Raw genomic sequence first — 16,863 nt, forward strand, 5'->3', positions numbered from 1 at the left:
CTACTATTTTCGCGCTGGATTTGGGTGCCAAGTAAACCAACCTGAATTTTTGCCCGGATATTCAAAATGGACGATTTTATTCTATTTTGGCCCAAACAATTGACTGTGTTTATATAATTTACATTATCATTTATCAAGACTTCATTTTGTCAATTAAAATAAAACAACTAAATATTTTAAATTAAAGATAAACGATTATATAGTCTCGAATCAGTACATGTCTTGTGAACGGAATTAATGTGATGCATCCACATAATAGACTTTTTGACTAGTCTACTTAAAATAATTATATTTCTGCTATGTATTCATAATGAACGATTTTATTATATTTTGGCCCAAACAATTGACCGTGTTTATATAATTTACATTATCATTTATCAAGACTTCATTTTGTCAATTAAAATAAAACAACTAAATATTTTAAATTAAAGATAAACGATTATATTCAAAAGAAGTGCTACTCTTAACAGAGAGTCTTCAAATGTGATATAAGAGCAACTCCAACAGCTTCCCCATATTTTGATTTTTCTCTACTTTAAGGAAAAATGAGCCTCTTTTGCTCCAACAAATTCTCTATAACTATCCCTATTTTAGGGAAAGTGAGGAAAGAGAAAATCAAATTCCCTATATTTACAGCAATCTCTAAAATTTTAAGGAAGAATATGGAGATTTTAGAGATTGCTGTAAAATAGGGAATCTGTTGGAGTTGGAGAAGAAAAAGAGGCTAAAGCTTTGGCTTTTGCTTCCCCATAATGTAGAAATTATAGGAAAGCTGTTGGAGTTGCTCTAAGACCTTTTCCAATTGCAAAAAAAGTCGAATCGTCAAGTACTGCCCATTAGATTCAATGATCATGCCCCCCTTCTCCTCCAGAAATTTCAATCAGGGAACCTTCACCTACCTATGTTTCAGTTGCTGTATATCATGAAAAATTTGTCTTGATATTTGTTTGTAAATTAGTGTTGTGGGTTTTAACATTATGTTGTTGATTGAGTTCTATAAGATGTCTAATGAATTCAGAGTTTTAGTTAGGATTTGAGAAATTGTGTTAGGATTATGTTAGTTATAACGATTTGCTAATTTTGATAAGTGAAAAATTAGTGATACAGATTGATCTTTGTCAGATGATATAATCTTTTAACATATCTTTTATATTTGATTCGTAGATGACTAATTGATAAATTTATTGTGTGCATTTGCAGCTATACTGAAAACTTTGAATGGGTTTTGTCATGAGAAGCAACCAAGTCGTTTATTTTCTCACCTTTTTTTGAGTTCATAATTGTTTATCCTTTATTGATATTTCAGCAAGAGAAAGTTATTTCTGTTTAAGGAAAACTGAAATTGGGAGAGAATAGAGTCGTGCTTTCATTGATAATAGGGGCCTCTTTATATAGAGGATTACAAGCATAGAGATAGAGTTGTACATGGAAACATAATCGTACATTGATTGGATATCTCCTAAGATTCTCCGAGAATATCTCTAATATAAACCCTATTTCAACTAGAGCAAGTAACCTTGAGTTTGGGCCAGACACATATTCTGGATTTACTTGAACACTCCCCCTTGTGTCGCCCAAACGTGGTGCTCCTCTCGTTGCCTCATTAAAAACTTTGCCGAGTAACAAAAACTCAGTGGGACAAAAATAACCTCGGTCGAAGGGGAAAACGAGCACAACACACCCTTCACGTTTCGAGACCATACATGTAGACATCTCCCCCTGATGTCTGCATCTCCCCCTGATGACTACGGTCATGGGAGTTCAGATAACTTCCGCAAACGATGCTACTAACATGTTCCTCGAAAGTGGAATTTAGGCAATGACTTAGTGAGCAAGCCTGCCACACTGTCCTCAAATTGAACCTAGTTCACTTTGATCTTGAGGAGAGTTTGTTGTTGCTGATTATCCTTGGTGTTGTCGCTTTTGATGTAGCCTTGCTTCATTTGTTCAAAACAAGCAGCATTATCCTAAATGCTCGTAGGCTCATCTATGGTAGACTTCAAACCACAATTTTTCGAACATGCGTAATTATGGATCCAATCCATATACATTCACGAACCACTTCATGAAGAGCAATGATCTCTGCATTGTTCGAAGATATAGCGACTAGGGTCTGTTCTGTAGACCTCCAAGATATCATGGTCTTTACCCATGGTGAACACTTAACCAGTTTGGGAATGACTTTTGTATGGGTCAGAGAGATACCCAACATCAGCAAAACTTTCCAAAACACATGTCGTTTTTTGATGGGGATAGTGGACGCAGGCCAGTGTTGGCGGCTTTCCTGGTGTGTGATGGGTCCGAATCCATCATCTCTTTGTAGGGATAGAACAAGCTCATATCAATCGTACATCTCAAGTACCGAAAAATAACTTTTACACCAATCCAATGGCATCTCGTTGGCGCAGAGCTATACCTTAGCTAACAAGTTCATGGCAAATGAGATGTCCGGTCTTGTGCATTGAGCTAGGTACAATAATGCGCCTATTGTACTTAACTAGGGCATTTCTGCCCCTAGCGCATCTTCGTTATCATCCTTCGAACGAAGAGGATCCTTTTTAGTATCAAGACTACGGACGATCATGGGGGTGCTTGAAGGCTTGACCTTGTCAAAATGCCTAAGCATCTATCAACACGATGCTCAAGTTCCAAACCGAGACATAATCGTGTTCTCCCATAATCCTTCATCTCAAAATCGGATTTCAAGTGTTCAGCGGTTTTCCGATCCTTAACTCTTTAAGTGCTTCCAATGAAGATCATGTCCAACATGAACCGCGATAGAATCCGGAACTTGTTATGAAAACGCGCGGGCATATCCCCTCCCAATCAAGTAGTCATCTTAGTGAGTGTTTCAACCTTATTGTAAACGCGCTCCGTGGTCTAGAGCCACTTGACTTGGGTAAATGAAGTTCACCATGAACCTTCATGTATATTCCGTATCTAGATCCCCATAAAGATACGTAGTGACCACATTTGTAAGCTGCATTTTCAGTTATTCGGAAACTACCAAACTGACAGGGTAGTGGAGTGCAATGACATCCATTACGAGAGAATATGTCTCATCGTAGTCGATTCCAGGGCGTTTTGCCAGAAGCCTTGCGCCATAAGGCGAGATTGCCATCTCTTTTTCTCATCACGCTTTCTAACGAAGACCCATTAGTCAATAGGTTTTATATTAGGAGGTGTTGGCATTACTGGCTCGAAAACCTTCCTCTTCGTTAAAGAATCCACTAACACAATGGACTCGACAACTAAAGCAAAAAAGGAAAAAAGACTTCCACAATAATACAAAAGACTTCACAAAATAAAGCTCTGAACTTTCCAAGACTAAAATCACTGCCGTAGATGCTGGATGAAAAGATTATACAACAACCCATCATAGACCCCAGTTTTCCTTTCTTTCTTTTGTTTAATGCAAGCCCTACTTTGGAGTTTACATGGATGTGAAAGATTATAATCCTTGCAAATACTGTCATGACACGGTTGTTTACGTGAAATGAGAAAACTCATCAATTGGAGAGAATGCGCAGATAAAGAATTGGTATGTAAATATAGATCACAGAGGGAGTTGGTTCTGCAAAACACATTGCTCAACTAACCAATCAGTGTTTATTAAAGGTCGAAAAAGAATTTGTAGGAGTAAAAATGAAAAATAAGTGTTTGTTAATGTCTCGTATTAACCAACAATCTCTGATTTAGGGACCAGTCTTCTCTTTTTCTAGTCTGTTGCAAGTCTACGCTGATCAAGTCCTGCGTTACAAAAGGACAAAACATCAGAGAGAGAGCTTTGCCTGTCCATCAAAACACCTTTCACTCCATCTTTTCTGAGATCAACAACCCAAGTGGGAGATGAGACTGTTTCCAACAATTTTCTCTGGAATACAATGCCAGTTGTAAGGTATTACAGTAAGTAATACGCTACGTCTAAGATTTCAATGAATCTAAACCCAGCAATGCAATATCAATTGAAGTGAGTATTCAAATCAGATAACAGTGCATTCTAAATTATCATCACTACTACAATTATATGCTATAAGGACACCTATCAAGGACACATTATTCATGTGGTGTCCTTGAAGGGTTATAAGGACACTCACATATAAATGAGATTATTTAGAGGGTTGAGACTATTCGGAGGACACAGCCGGCCTCTTGAATGTGGTGTCCTAAATAAGCCAATTTCAGTTTACTGCTCCAAAACAACTCCAAAATTTGCTTTCGCGCCCGAGCCCTCTCCCTCCCCAAATTTCGCTTCCTCCCTCCCAAATTTCACTTCCCTCCTCCCCAAATTTTCGACTTCCCTCTTCAATTAAAACCCACTAGAAGAGGAAAGATGATGTTTCTTTTAATCTATTTCCAGTTTTTAGAACAAAAAAAAGAAACTCGATCTGAAAGGAGCTTCGAGCTGATTCGAGTCGGTGGAGGAGGTGGCGACTACAAGGTGACTCGCAACAAGGTCCAACTCGTAGTAATGGTGTGAGGGTTCTTGGGTTCAAAATCAAAACGACGATACGTCGTCTCTCCTCTCTCTCTCTCTCTCCGGCACAGCTGCACGGCCCCTCTACTCTCAGTCGCCGGTGACATTGTTGATTTGCTACCTCGCTGGTAAGTTGAATTTCTGGGTTTTAGACTTTTAGTTGATTTGCTGCCTCTCTCATGAATCATGATTCTCACAATCTCACAATTTCTGGGTTTACACTTTTCAGTCGAAGGCTCGAACTCTTCACTCTTGGTTTGCTCTCTTCGACTCTTCCTCAAGCTGTGATTCTGTGAAGCTCGGTGACTCAAGCTTGGAGAAATTTGGGTTCGATTTCTGGGTTCAAGTTAGGTGATTCTTCAAGCTCAATTTATGGGTTCGAATTTCTTGAATCTCTTGTTAAGTTGCTGGGTTCGATTAAGTTTCTCATTCTTAAGTTTTTGATTTTGGGCTGTGGTGTTTCTGGGTTCAATTAAGTTGCTGGGTTCGAGCTGTGTTGGACGACTTTGCTTACTGTATCTGTTTTGAAATATCAATATTTGGCCTCTGTATCTATTTTGGATGGGAATTGAATCAATTGATTAATTAATAATTGAATTGCATTTGTTTTGGCCTCTGTGAATGAGAATTGAATCGATTGATTGATTGAATTGAATATTTGCATCTGTTTTGGCCTCTGTTAATGGGAATTGAATCGATTGATTAATTGAATTGCATTTGCATCTGTTTTGGCCTCTGTGAATGGTTGTTGAATGTTGAATACTGTTTTTGTTTATATAATTACATGATTTCTTCTGGTCAGCCAGTTAATGAGTACATTGACGCAGCTGTGAGACATATTCTCCTTAGGCAGGGTGTTCATTAAGGTCAAGATCATGCTTGACTGGGATCCCAATGGCAAGCAAGGACCCATGACTCCTCTACCTGATCTTGTTACAATCCACCAACCAAAGGATGATGAATTGATGAATTGATGAGACATATCATGGGTTCAGTGGTTAGTGAGGTTAGTTGAATTTGGAGGTTACTCGATCCTTATTTTTTCTAATTTCTTGTTATGCTTGTGTCTTGGGTTGGGAGATTCTGGGAAAAATTTGATAGCACTGAATGTCTTATTGCAGCATGTTGAGGTTCCGAACCCATTTTTGATAGGAAGATGTTTCGCATGTATTGGGATTTGGGGCATGGGGTGGAATTGGAAAAGCAGCGATTGCATATATATCTCTGTGGGTTCTTGTAATTGAACATGATCTGCCAGCTTCTAGTCTTAGTAGTAAACAAGTAGGAAGTACTAAACTAGATGGTGCCTAAATTGAATTAATCTTACACATGTAGTGATACTAATTTGGGCTTAAAAATATAAACTTTTATTGAAGTCATTAGTGAGATTGATATGCCATTGTGTATATTTTGCAGTGTTAATGAATTGATGCCTCTTGATACGAGTTTACAACTGGAAGTCTATTCGATTTCTCTTTTGTCTAGAACCTCTTCTTTTTTGCTGCTGGGGGCTTCCTATTTGCTGATTTCGGTGAGTAGTTTGTGTTCTATTTTGTATTGGAACATTGTTTTGATTTTGGAAGATTCAGGTCCAATCGATTTTTAATTTTTTTAAATTTTGTTTCAGCTTTTGCTATTCACTCTCTTCCTGTTGCTGTTGCTGCTCTCCGGTTTTGTTGTTCACTCTGCATGCATCGATTGGCTCTTCTTTGCCTATTTGGGTAAGTTGCTTCTTATGTTTTTTTATTTTCTTTTATTTTTTACTCTTGAATTTGTTTTTTTTAGCTTTTTTAGTTCTTCATATTTTTTGATCGACTGTCAAAGAATGGAAGAATTTATGAGGAAGCTAGTACCAAGCATTTGAATGAATATGGAGAAGCTGGGTTGCGTACGTTGGCACTTGCTTATAAAAAGCTTGAGGAGTCCGAGTATTCTGCTTGGAACAACGAATTTCAGAAAGCAAAATCATCTATTGGGGCTGATAGGGAGGTGATGCTCGAGCTAGTAGCAGAGAAGATGGAAAAAGACTTGATCATGGTTGGTGCTACAGCCTACAGCTGTGGAGGGCAAATTGCAAAAAGGGATAAGATAAGCTTCTTATTACAGTAGTAAATAAGGAACTGCCTCTTTGATTTACGGCAACTTAGTACCATTTTTTATTCTCTTAGGTGCCCCAATGCATAGACAATCTTGCACAAGCTGGTCTCAAGATCTGGGTGTTGACAGGGGATAAGATGGAAACTGCAATCAACATAGGGTTTGTCTCTAACCATTTAAGTAGAAAGCACTGCCGTGAATAATGATGAGGCTGTGAGAGACAACATTTTGAATCAAATTACAAATGCCTCTCAAATGATCAAGTTGGAAACAGATCCACATGCAGCGTTTGCACTAATTATTGATGGAAAAACTTTGACCTATGCTTTGGACGCTGATATGAAGCATCTATTCTTGGAATTAGCTGTTGATTGTGCATCTGTCATATGCTGTCGTGTCTCCCCTAAGCAGAAGGCATTGGTAAGAATTTTTGTTGCTTTCTATTCCAAAATCTCATTTTTCTAATTTCAATTGTCAAATGAACTATATCCTTATCAATATGGGTATGTACTTATCAATATGGGTATGTATAGCAGTGTGCCGTGTCTTGATTTGTTCAGTTTTTTTGGCACTAGGTAACGAGGTTAGTAAGACAAGGAACTGGGAAGACTACATTAGCAATTGGTGATGGTGCAAATGATGTTGGAATGATTCAAGAAGCTGATATTAGTTCTACATAGTGATCTGAGGTTTGGTGTGTCTATTTGAAAGCAGAAAAAAAGGTAGATATATAAATAAAAAATAGCCGAAATGACTTGCCCTTTAAAATAATATATATACTACAGCCTACCCTATGTGCAGAAAAATTCCAAGACATTTGACAGAAGCATCATTGTCAGGTGCAGGAGTGTCTACAGTAGCAGCTCTTGCCATGATGTTTTTACTTTGGAATGGTAAGTAGTATCTTTTTAATTGGTTGTTTATCACTTGATATTACTCAAATTCAACTGAATGGGCATTTAGTGACCCTTTTTTTCCTTTAATTTGATGTTAGTATAATGTTCTGTAGAAAAGTCTTTTTGTTAATTTCCTTTGGTTTTCTCTTTTGACAGTTTTTTTCCTTTCCTTTTCTACTGTTCTACATTTCTTTAGTTGACATACATTATCAAATTATATTTCCAATCTTTTGTGGCCAATCTGATGATGATTATTAGTTGGGAGCTTCTCAAGTATTTATGTTTATTAATAAAGGGAAACAAGAACTTCTAAAATCCGAACATAAGTAACAGCTGCATAAGACCAAACACGAAGAACACAGCGATATTAACTAAGCCGTAGCTATGCAAGCGTTATGGTTTGCTATTGCAATGGCCAGCAAATCACACAAAGCTACATTAATTTCAATGAATTTTGGCCACTTAGATCATAATCTCTTTACTGCAATGCCCTCTTTTTCTCTCTGCATCATAATATTTTGTTTAATTGCATGTACCTTTGATTCTATCTGAGTTCTTCTATTAACAATATGATAAAGCTCCATCTTTTACTAAATTGTCAGCAAACTTCAAATTCATATGTTTGTCAACAAACATGCATTTTTATTTATTTTTTATTTTTTTATTATTGTTTAGTAAATGCTTAAGTTCATCGTTTTGAATGGAAAACTCTGAAATCTTAAGTTTTTACTTTGATTTTATTCACATTTTAATGTTTGGTACTATTTGGTTTGGTTCTCCAAATTTGTTAGGATTTTATACTCACTGACAGTGTTATTTGGTTTCAGATAGGGAAAGCTTTTTTGAAGCAGCTGAAAGTGTTCCTGAGGTGATTTTTTTCAACTTATTTCTCTGTTATTTAGATTTGGTTGTATGGAATTCAATTGTGATTTGTGTTCTTATCGATTTTGTGAGAGTTTTGGCTGAAAGAAAGCAGGGAAAGTTTTGATTCTCTCTGATATGGAAGTACTCCTTGATTAATGATTAGGATTACTTCTGCTACCCTCTTGCAATTTCAAAATCGAAGTAGAATAAAACTTCTGGATTCTGCCTTACATGACAGATTTTGTCTAACCACTTTGGTGGCAATTTTTGCATCCCTTGGATTTTCAGTTGATGCCATGGAGATTGGTGAATAAGCTTGAGCTTGAGCTTCATTGAGTCCTGCTCTTGATGAGCTCAAGTTAGAGTGAGTTTTAGAATAATACTGAATGTTCAATTAGCTTGGCAGTATTGGTCGTTTGGTGCAAAAGTAACTTTATTTGTTCTTCGCTCACTATCCCAGACATCATTCACCATATGTATCAGTTCAAAATCCGTCTGCGAATTTCAGCATTGGTGGATAACACACAGTCACATCATGAAAAGGAAAATTAAAATATGCCAAGGTAATTATAGAGAAGATTGAGTTAGTGAACACTATTTCAAAAAACTTTGACTCTGTGATTTTATGCGTTACACTAAGTAGTAGTTATGTTTACCTTAGTACTAATAGCATAATTTCAAATGTAGTAATAAGTTAATTCTGGATGTTGGACTTGTTGTCTTTGCAGGTATTAATACTTGTTTTGGATGGTGTATATATATGCAGCAGCAGCAGCAGCAGCAGCTACCTAGCAGCTAGTGCTTTGAATTAGGTAGCTAGTTAGCTTCAAATCAGTTGTAGTACATTTGATCTAGTGTTGGACTTGTGCTTTTTGCAGGCTGCATGTTTTGAATCTTAGGTTTATATGGACTTGTTTGATGTATACTCGATGTTATGCGCACAATTTTTATAATATGAGAACGTTTTCCCTTGTGGATTTAATGACACAATTTTCAGAACTTTGAGAATATAATTTATGTGTCTTAGTATAAAAAACATGACACATATGAGAATGTATTTTTGTGTCCTCTTATGAATTTAAGGACTACATTTACAGGTACTTGAGGACACAATTTGTGTGTTCTTATATAGAAAAGAGGACACACTTGATAGTGTATTTGTTGTGTCATCTTATTGATTTAAGGACTCCATTTTCAAATATTTGAGGACACAATTTGAGTGTCCTAGAATAGAAAAGAGGACACATGAGAGTTTATTTTCTGTGTCCTCTTATGGATTTAAGGACTCCATTTTCAGAGTTTTTAGGACACAATTTGTGTCCTTATATAGAAAAGAGGACACTTATTTGATAATATAAGGATGCAATTTAGGTGTCCTCTTATACATTTAAGGACACCACGTACACAGCTATTAGGACACATAAACTGTGTCCTCGTATGGATAAGAGGACACATTTTCGGTGTCCTTGTTTGGGACTTACAATGACACCCGGATAGAGGACACGTTTTTTAACGTGTCCTTGTATGTATTTAAGGACACGGTTTAGGTGTCCTTAAATCATGTTATTGTAGTGGTGTTTGCAAAATTCCCATAAGTATCTCCAATGTATAGAATTTCAGAAGCGACTATTTCCAGTCGAGTCAAACACAAATGTCTGATGTTATGACTTATGAGCACTCAATAGTCATATAGAAAGCATAAAACGGTAAAGCCTTTGTAATTGCACAAAATTTCAGTATAAATATCAAGATGAACATTATGGGAAGCATAAGAACCAGAACCTGAAGAACATTGCAAGATACTAAATTAACTTCACTTGCAAAATATGTAGTAAATCGCCTAAAATCTCAACTCCTATTGATAAACAAGCAGAAAAAACTTAAATTCTGCTTTTCCAAACCAAATTCGAAATTCTGCTTTTCCAAACCAAATTCGATTCAAAGTGAAAAGAATACAGTATAACCTGCATATCTCTCAACTGATACAGAACAAAAGCTAAAGACTTTGAATTCCTAGAGATCACCCATGTTACCAGAAACTGTATCTTGGTAGGATTTAGGGCTTCTTGCGGTTGCGTTTTGATGTGAATTGGGAATTGGAGTTTAGAGTTCTCGATTCACATTTCGATACCAGATGTGTTTGCAGACTCATCAAGATTCTCTGCAACTGACATCCAAGTGTTGTTCACAGTTAGGTGTATAAGCCCAGCAGTCATTCACCATTAGAAAAGTCTAGAGTGATAACAGATTTATAGATATAACAAAATACTATCCGTCAAAAATTCCAAGACATTTGGATCGTCACATCATATGGTCTACACTAACTACAAGGGAAAAGAGAGAGAAAAAAAAGAGCATCCTAACAAACCAAGCCTTGAGCTGCCTGGGCACCATCTTCAGCTGGCCTGTTAGCTTGAAAAGTGCTGATGACGGGCAATATTGCCCTGAAATTAGAATTTTGTCACTGATTGATACACAGTAGAACAAATTTCGACAAAAGACTGCAAAATGACAACTAAAAGATTAAGCACTGAAGGCAGCTACTTACCCTCCAAGATGCTAGCTTTGTCTTAAGGGTACGCCAATTGCTCCTTGCCAAACACACGCTGAGTAGAGCGGCTGCAGACCAAGCATTAAAAACAGATTACACAAAGGTGAACTTAGATATGCCAAAAACAATGAACCTTAAAACATATATTTATTACAAGAAACACAAACTTACGTTACAATTACAACTTCATTCATCTGGTCCATCTTACAGCCCAGTAACTTAGCTGTTATAGCCTTAACCACCCAAGGTTCCACTTCATCATTAATCTGTCGGAAGAGTGCATAAATATTATTAACAAGATGAGAAAGGAAAACCAGTAGGACCAGAAAAGGTAATCCAAACCAACCTGAAGTGTATCTCTGATGAGACTATCAGGAATTCTTCCAGATTCATCAGAGCCAAGATCTACCAATGAAATCAAACTCATCTTAGTATACAATCTTCATGGACCAGACCTGCAAAATGTCAACAAGCACCCTTAGTAAGCAATTAGAATACATCTACTATTGAAGAACACAGCAATAACCCAGATTTATGAATGACGTGGAACTAAAATTTTACCATAGCTTTGTAGCAGAGTAGAATTTGCTGCCTGAAACTCCAAGTACGCATCCAGCCTCTGGGTCAAAAATACCTTCAAAAGCTGATATGCCAATGCATGTTTAGCATCCTTCTCCAACTGCGCTACAGCAGGCATATCTGGAAAATCACACTGCAATGTAACAACGCAAACAAAAATCAATTTTCTGAACAACCGACCCGTGAGGAATTTCTTTCCCAAAGAAAGAAAAATAAGGAACTTGACTAAGGTCCAATAAAAACCAGAAAAACTACCGTGAAAGACAATCCTACTAGAAAGACGCTGAACATCTGAGCCAAATGCCAATTATCTAGAGGTTTGAAACGGCTGACCTTAAGCCAGCACTTCCTCTCGCTTATAGAGACCAATGTCTAAAATCTAAACAAAGACTTATATGTAACTGCAGATGACACTAAATGGCTCCAAATCAATTTTAAACTGCTTATGTTGGTAACCTGAGTCTACCTCATAAAATTGGAATATATTCAAACAAAAAAAAAAATTACAAGTAACTAGGATGAACATGCACAAAGTAGAAATAGGACTAAGAAAGTGCTATGCAACATCTTTGAAATTCCACAAGACATTACAATATCTGAAATATGTCTGGTGTCTTCACAAATTCCACAATTGCGAACAGCCTCATCCTTGGCTTGGCCCAAAACATGTGCATCTTCGCCAGAAAATGTTGCCAAGTACTTATTTAGGAACGTGAAAGACTCCTTTGCCAAGCTGAAAATACAACAAAGAAATAATAATTTTTTTTATAACTAATTTAGAGAAGGCATTTACATAAAAATAAAACTTCATAGGAAAGGGCTACGCATAGGATACCTTTTATGTTCTTTTAAAATTTTAGATATGGTAAGAAATAGCTGCCTCTGGTCCGAGACCCCAATATTCCACTCTTTCAAGAAACTATAGGTCTGTTTGAATGAAGGAAGGACATGCGCAGTGACCTTTCCATTGATGGCCAAATTTAGAGCGCTCAAGTAAACAGAGAACCGACTATATGGGTCCTCCAGTAGGTTGTACAGATTGAACAAACTGTAATAAAAATGAGAAGTACATTCAGAATCATATAAGCAAATGTCACAATCACAATGGTCTATTACATCTTCAAGCGCGATGCAGGTTTGTCACTTGGTTGCTCTGTAACCTTTCCAGATATATGTTCTGCCATCTGACGTATTTCATCTAGACTTTCAGAATTTGTAACAACATTGCAGACAACAGTGAAGATGCACTCAAGATCTGCGAACAAAACAACATGAATTCTTGTATGTTAAACCAAAGATAGATGAACATTGACGATAAAAACAAACACTTGTCACCATTCAACTATCATTTGCTTATTGTTAGAGTTGCAGGAGGCGATCACTAGTGATCATATGATCCAATCCTATTACAATTTCCACTGTTGTAAAGACATTAGCAATCTTTGTAACCATAAGGGCTAGTCACTAACCAAAAAACAGTGGCTAAGCTTGAAGCAAGGGTTATTACTATATTGATGCAATAAGCGTAGAAATAAAAACTCTGGACCATCAACAGCATGCAGTTCACATCACTAGCTAAATAGTAGATATGTCATTGTATCATGCAGTCATGCAACACTGAACCTCCAACTGCTAAAAAGGAATTAGAAAGACAATAGTTTACTGTACCTTTGTCTGAGACCTTTTATAGTATCACATCAGCTGAAGTTAGCATAAGTGACACCAAATCGAACCACCTGGCGTTTTCCACACATTGTATGGCTTCGTCACAGTCTTTTAACATGCTCGTCCACGATCATCATCCTTCCATTAAAGGGTTGTCAGGTACAGTATTCTCTGAGATCTACGATCCCAATGGAAGATGATTCGATCATATATGATCGATGAGCAAGATTGTTGATGTAGTGCATTTGTGTTCAATGATCTCAACTCAGTTTGTAACTATATATGTTGTGTTCTTCAATCCAAGTGAGTAGTGTGATGATGTAATTTTGAACAAGGATATAATGATATATCATTTGCTCCTACTTTATGTGCACCTATCAAAACCCTAGTCTCCTTTTGCCATTTCAAAGGAATTCTTCCAATTTTGTCAGTAATTTGCAAGATTATGTTGTACACAATGTTCAGTTCTTTTGTTGTTGATGGATCTCAGTGATGTCTCTATGAGTTTTTGGCTTTATGGGACGTTTATTGTTGGTCCCACTTCATTACTTCATTGCTACCCTAACTTATGTAGGTCTTTTACTCTTTTACAATGAAATTGTCCTGTTGATAAAAAATTCTTTACATACGATCTATTGATTTGAAGGATGATGACCTACTTATTCTCAGTTTAGCTCTAAATTAAATTCATCATAAACAATAAAAGTTTCATTTGTCCAGATGAACCAGCTGATCAACTAAAAAGAAAATTCCAAACAACCAACAGATTAGTAGTTTGCTGGTGTTGTGATAATGAGGCAAAAAGACTCTACAAGAATATGGAAAATTCTACCGTACTTACATGTATGTGATACACTCATTTACATATTTGATGACAATTTTGTTGTCATTGTGGTAAATAGAGTTATTTTTTGGGTAATTTTAGTTCTATTAGAGGTAATTACTCCACCTACGATATTTTTACAAGTTTATGAACTAGTCTAGGGTATTTTTTGTACCCTAGTCTTCTTCTGCCATTTCAAGGAATTCTTCCAATTTTGCAAATAATTTGCAAGATTATGTTGTACGTACAATGTTCAGTTCGTTTGTTGTTGATGGATCTCAATGATGTATCTTTGAGTTTTTGGCTTTATGGGACGCTTATTGTTGGTCCCTCTTCATTACTTCATTGCTTTGTCAAGTTGCACATACCCAATGCTAGTTTGCTACCCAACTTGTGTAGGTCTTTAGTGGTGGATCCAGGATCTAAAACCCGTTTAGGGTAATTATAAGTGCACAAAAATTTCTCAGTCATTAACAGAATTCTCAGTCACCCAAAACTCAAGAACCCTTCTAAAAACCAAATATATGTCTGAGAATTGGCACGAATGCAACGTGCTTCCATAAAATGCAACAAATCGATCCCCTTTGGACCACCTTCATTTTGATGAAATCATTTTGATGAACTAGATAATCATCCGAAACACGAGCATTGGCTGCATTACTATATTCCGCCAAGCACAAACTGATTACACTCCCATAAAAGTGCTGCAGAAATTCAAAAAATTAAATAAAACAAAACTTAGAAGACCCAGAACAAGTCAAAAGACGGTATTCTATTCCTTTTGTGCCCAGGAGAATTGCGAAAGAAAGAGTGATTACCTTGCAAAGATTGATAGTTGAGGTGGGTTTGATTCTGAAATCAAGCCGGTAGCTGTGGAAGAACATAGGCTTGTGGCATTGGTTTACACTTTACAGTGACCATCAAGGACCTGAGACACCCACTTCCACTCATCTGCCTATAGTCATCACTAACCTCACTTTCACCACCCTGCTCCATATAAACCAAATCAATTTGATAACCATATGCTGATATGCATAAGAATCAACATCAATCTTCATTTCAATTTTCAATAAAACAACCATCATTCAGATAATTGCATATATCAGAGAGCATAGGGAAGAGGCATCAGATAGGTGATAACAGTTCCGAACAAACAAACAGCACAAATCAAGAGACTTAGCAGAAAAGAAAAGAAATGCCTCCCGTTTTGGAGCAACTCAGAAAACAAAGCAAGCTTGAATGGGGAAAGCCGGAGAAGATGACTGCAAGTCTGCAATGAAAATCAGTACAGGAAGAAGAACTCGACCTAACATCACGAAGAGAAGAACTGGCTGCATCTCATCGACCTGCTGCGCCGCTGTGCGTCCAAGGAGGCAACTAGGCGAGGGCTCGAAGTGCGCTGCGCGTCCGAGGAGGTGAGGGAGGTTGCAGATAAGGTTTTTTTTTTTTTTTTCCTTTCTTTTCTTTCCTCCCTTTGGGCTACTGTGGGCTGAGGCAAATATACCTATACGTCTTGAGACATTTTGGGCCCAAATCTTGTCTAGGCTATAGCCCAGACAGCCTTCCACTTACATCCGCCCTGCGGTCTTTTACAACGTATGATTGAAATTGTCCTATTGATCAAAAAATTTCTACATACGATCTATTGATTTGAAGGATGATGACCTACTTATTCTCGATTTAGTTCCAAATTAATTTCATCATAAACAATAAAAGTTTCATTTATCCCAATGAACTAGCTGATCAGCTAAAAAGAAAATTCCAAACAACCAACAGATTAGTAGTTTGCTGGTGTTTTAATAATGAGGCAAAAAGACTTTACAAGAATATTCGATCATGAAGTTTGTAAATTTCAAATACTATCATGACACGGTTTTTACACAAAATGAGGGAACTATAAATCAAAGACAATGCGAGAGATTAAGAAGTGATATGCAACTTACCAACCAGTATTTATTTTTCTTTGTGAAAAAAAAAATTGCAGATAAGTGTGTTCATGCAGAACGGGATCCAAAATTAAGTTTTTTTTTCTCAGCATATGATTGGTGTATAGTTTTCCCAATTATTTCCAAAAAAAAAAAAAAAACAGTATTTATTGTTTTTGTGAGAAAAAGAAAAAGAAAAAGGAAAAACACTTACAGATAAATGTGGTCATGCAGAACGTGATCCAAAATGAAGTTTTTTTTTCCAACCTTCTCAGCATATGATTGGTGTATACTTTTCTCAATTTTATTCAAAAAAATAAATAAATAAAGACTTTTTCATATTGCAGACTGCAGAGGACTCGTTAGTCCGTCAAGCAGCTGCCTAAGTTGTCCTACACAAATGAAAAGGAGAGTAAGCCCCCAGTGTACTACTTGTCAAAGCAGTGATCGAATTGGAGAGAGACAACCACACACACATGAGCAGGGTAATTGTTTTTTTTTTTTTTTTTTTTTGGAACCTACTCTATTTTATAGCAAACTTAGAAATCTACCCATTTAAACAATAAATAGTTTTCTTTATCTGTTCAACAGCAAATTTACTGTTTGATCGATAATGAAATTTTTTTTAGGGTGTTTCTAAATGTACCCAGCAGAAATCTATGTACACCCAGCAACCTATTTATATTAAAAATATATAAATAAATTTTACTCATTTTCCCATTAAGCCCCCATTGCTAAACATATACCCAGAATTTTTTTTTTCTTCCAAAATCTTATACCTAGCACAACGAAAGCGCAGAGGCTCCGAATCTCATCAACCTCGTCATGACTCTCTCTTCGGCGCAGCACGATTTGAGCAAGCTGTCCATTAAGTTCGATATGCCGGAGAAGCTGACCACTGTCGATTTCTCGGCGAAGAACCGATCCAGGTCCTCAATGAGGATCACCGACTTGCTCGTGGTCTGTAAAAGAAGCATCTTCAACTC

General features: G+C 36.8%; 1 pseudogene; it reads right to left on the reverse strand.

Annotated features, from left to right (window-relative positions):
* Positions 1-9,917: 9,917 nt before the first annotated feature.
* Positions 9,918-13,893, reverse strand: LOC133726272 (uncharacterized; annotated as a pseudogene).
* Positions 13,894-16,863: the final 2,970 nt, after the last annotated feature.

This window comes from Rosa rugosa, chromosome 1 (genome assembly GCF_958449725.1).
Source record: "Rosa rugosa chromosome 1, drRosRugo1.1, whole genome shotgun sequence".
Lineage (NCBI taxonomy): Eukaryota > Viridiplantae > Streptophyta > Magnoliopsida > Rosales > Rosaceae > Rosa > Rosa rugosa.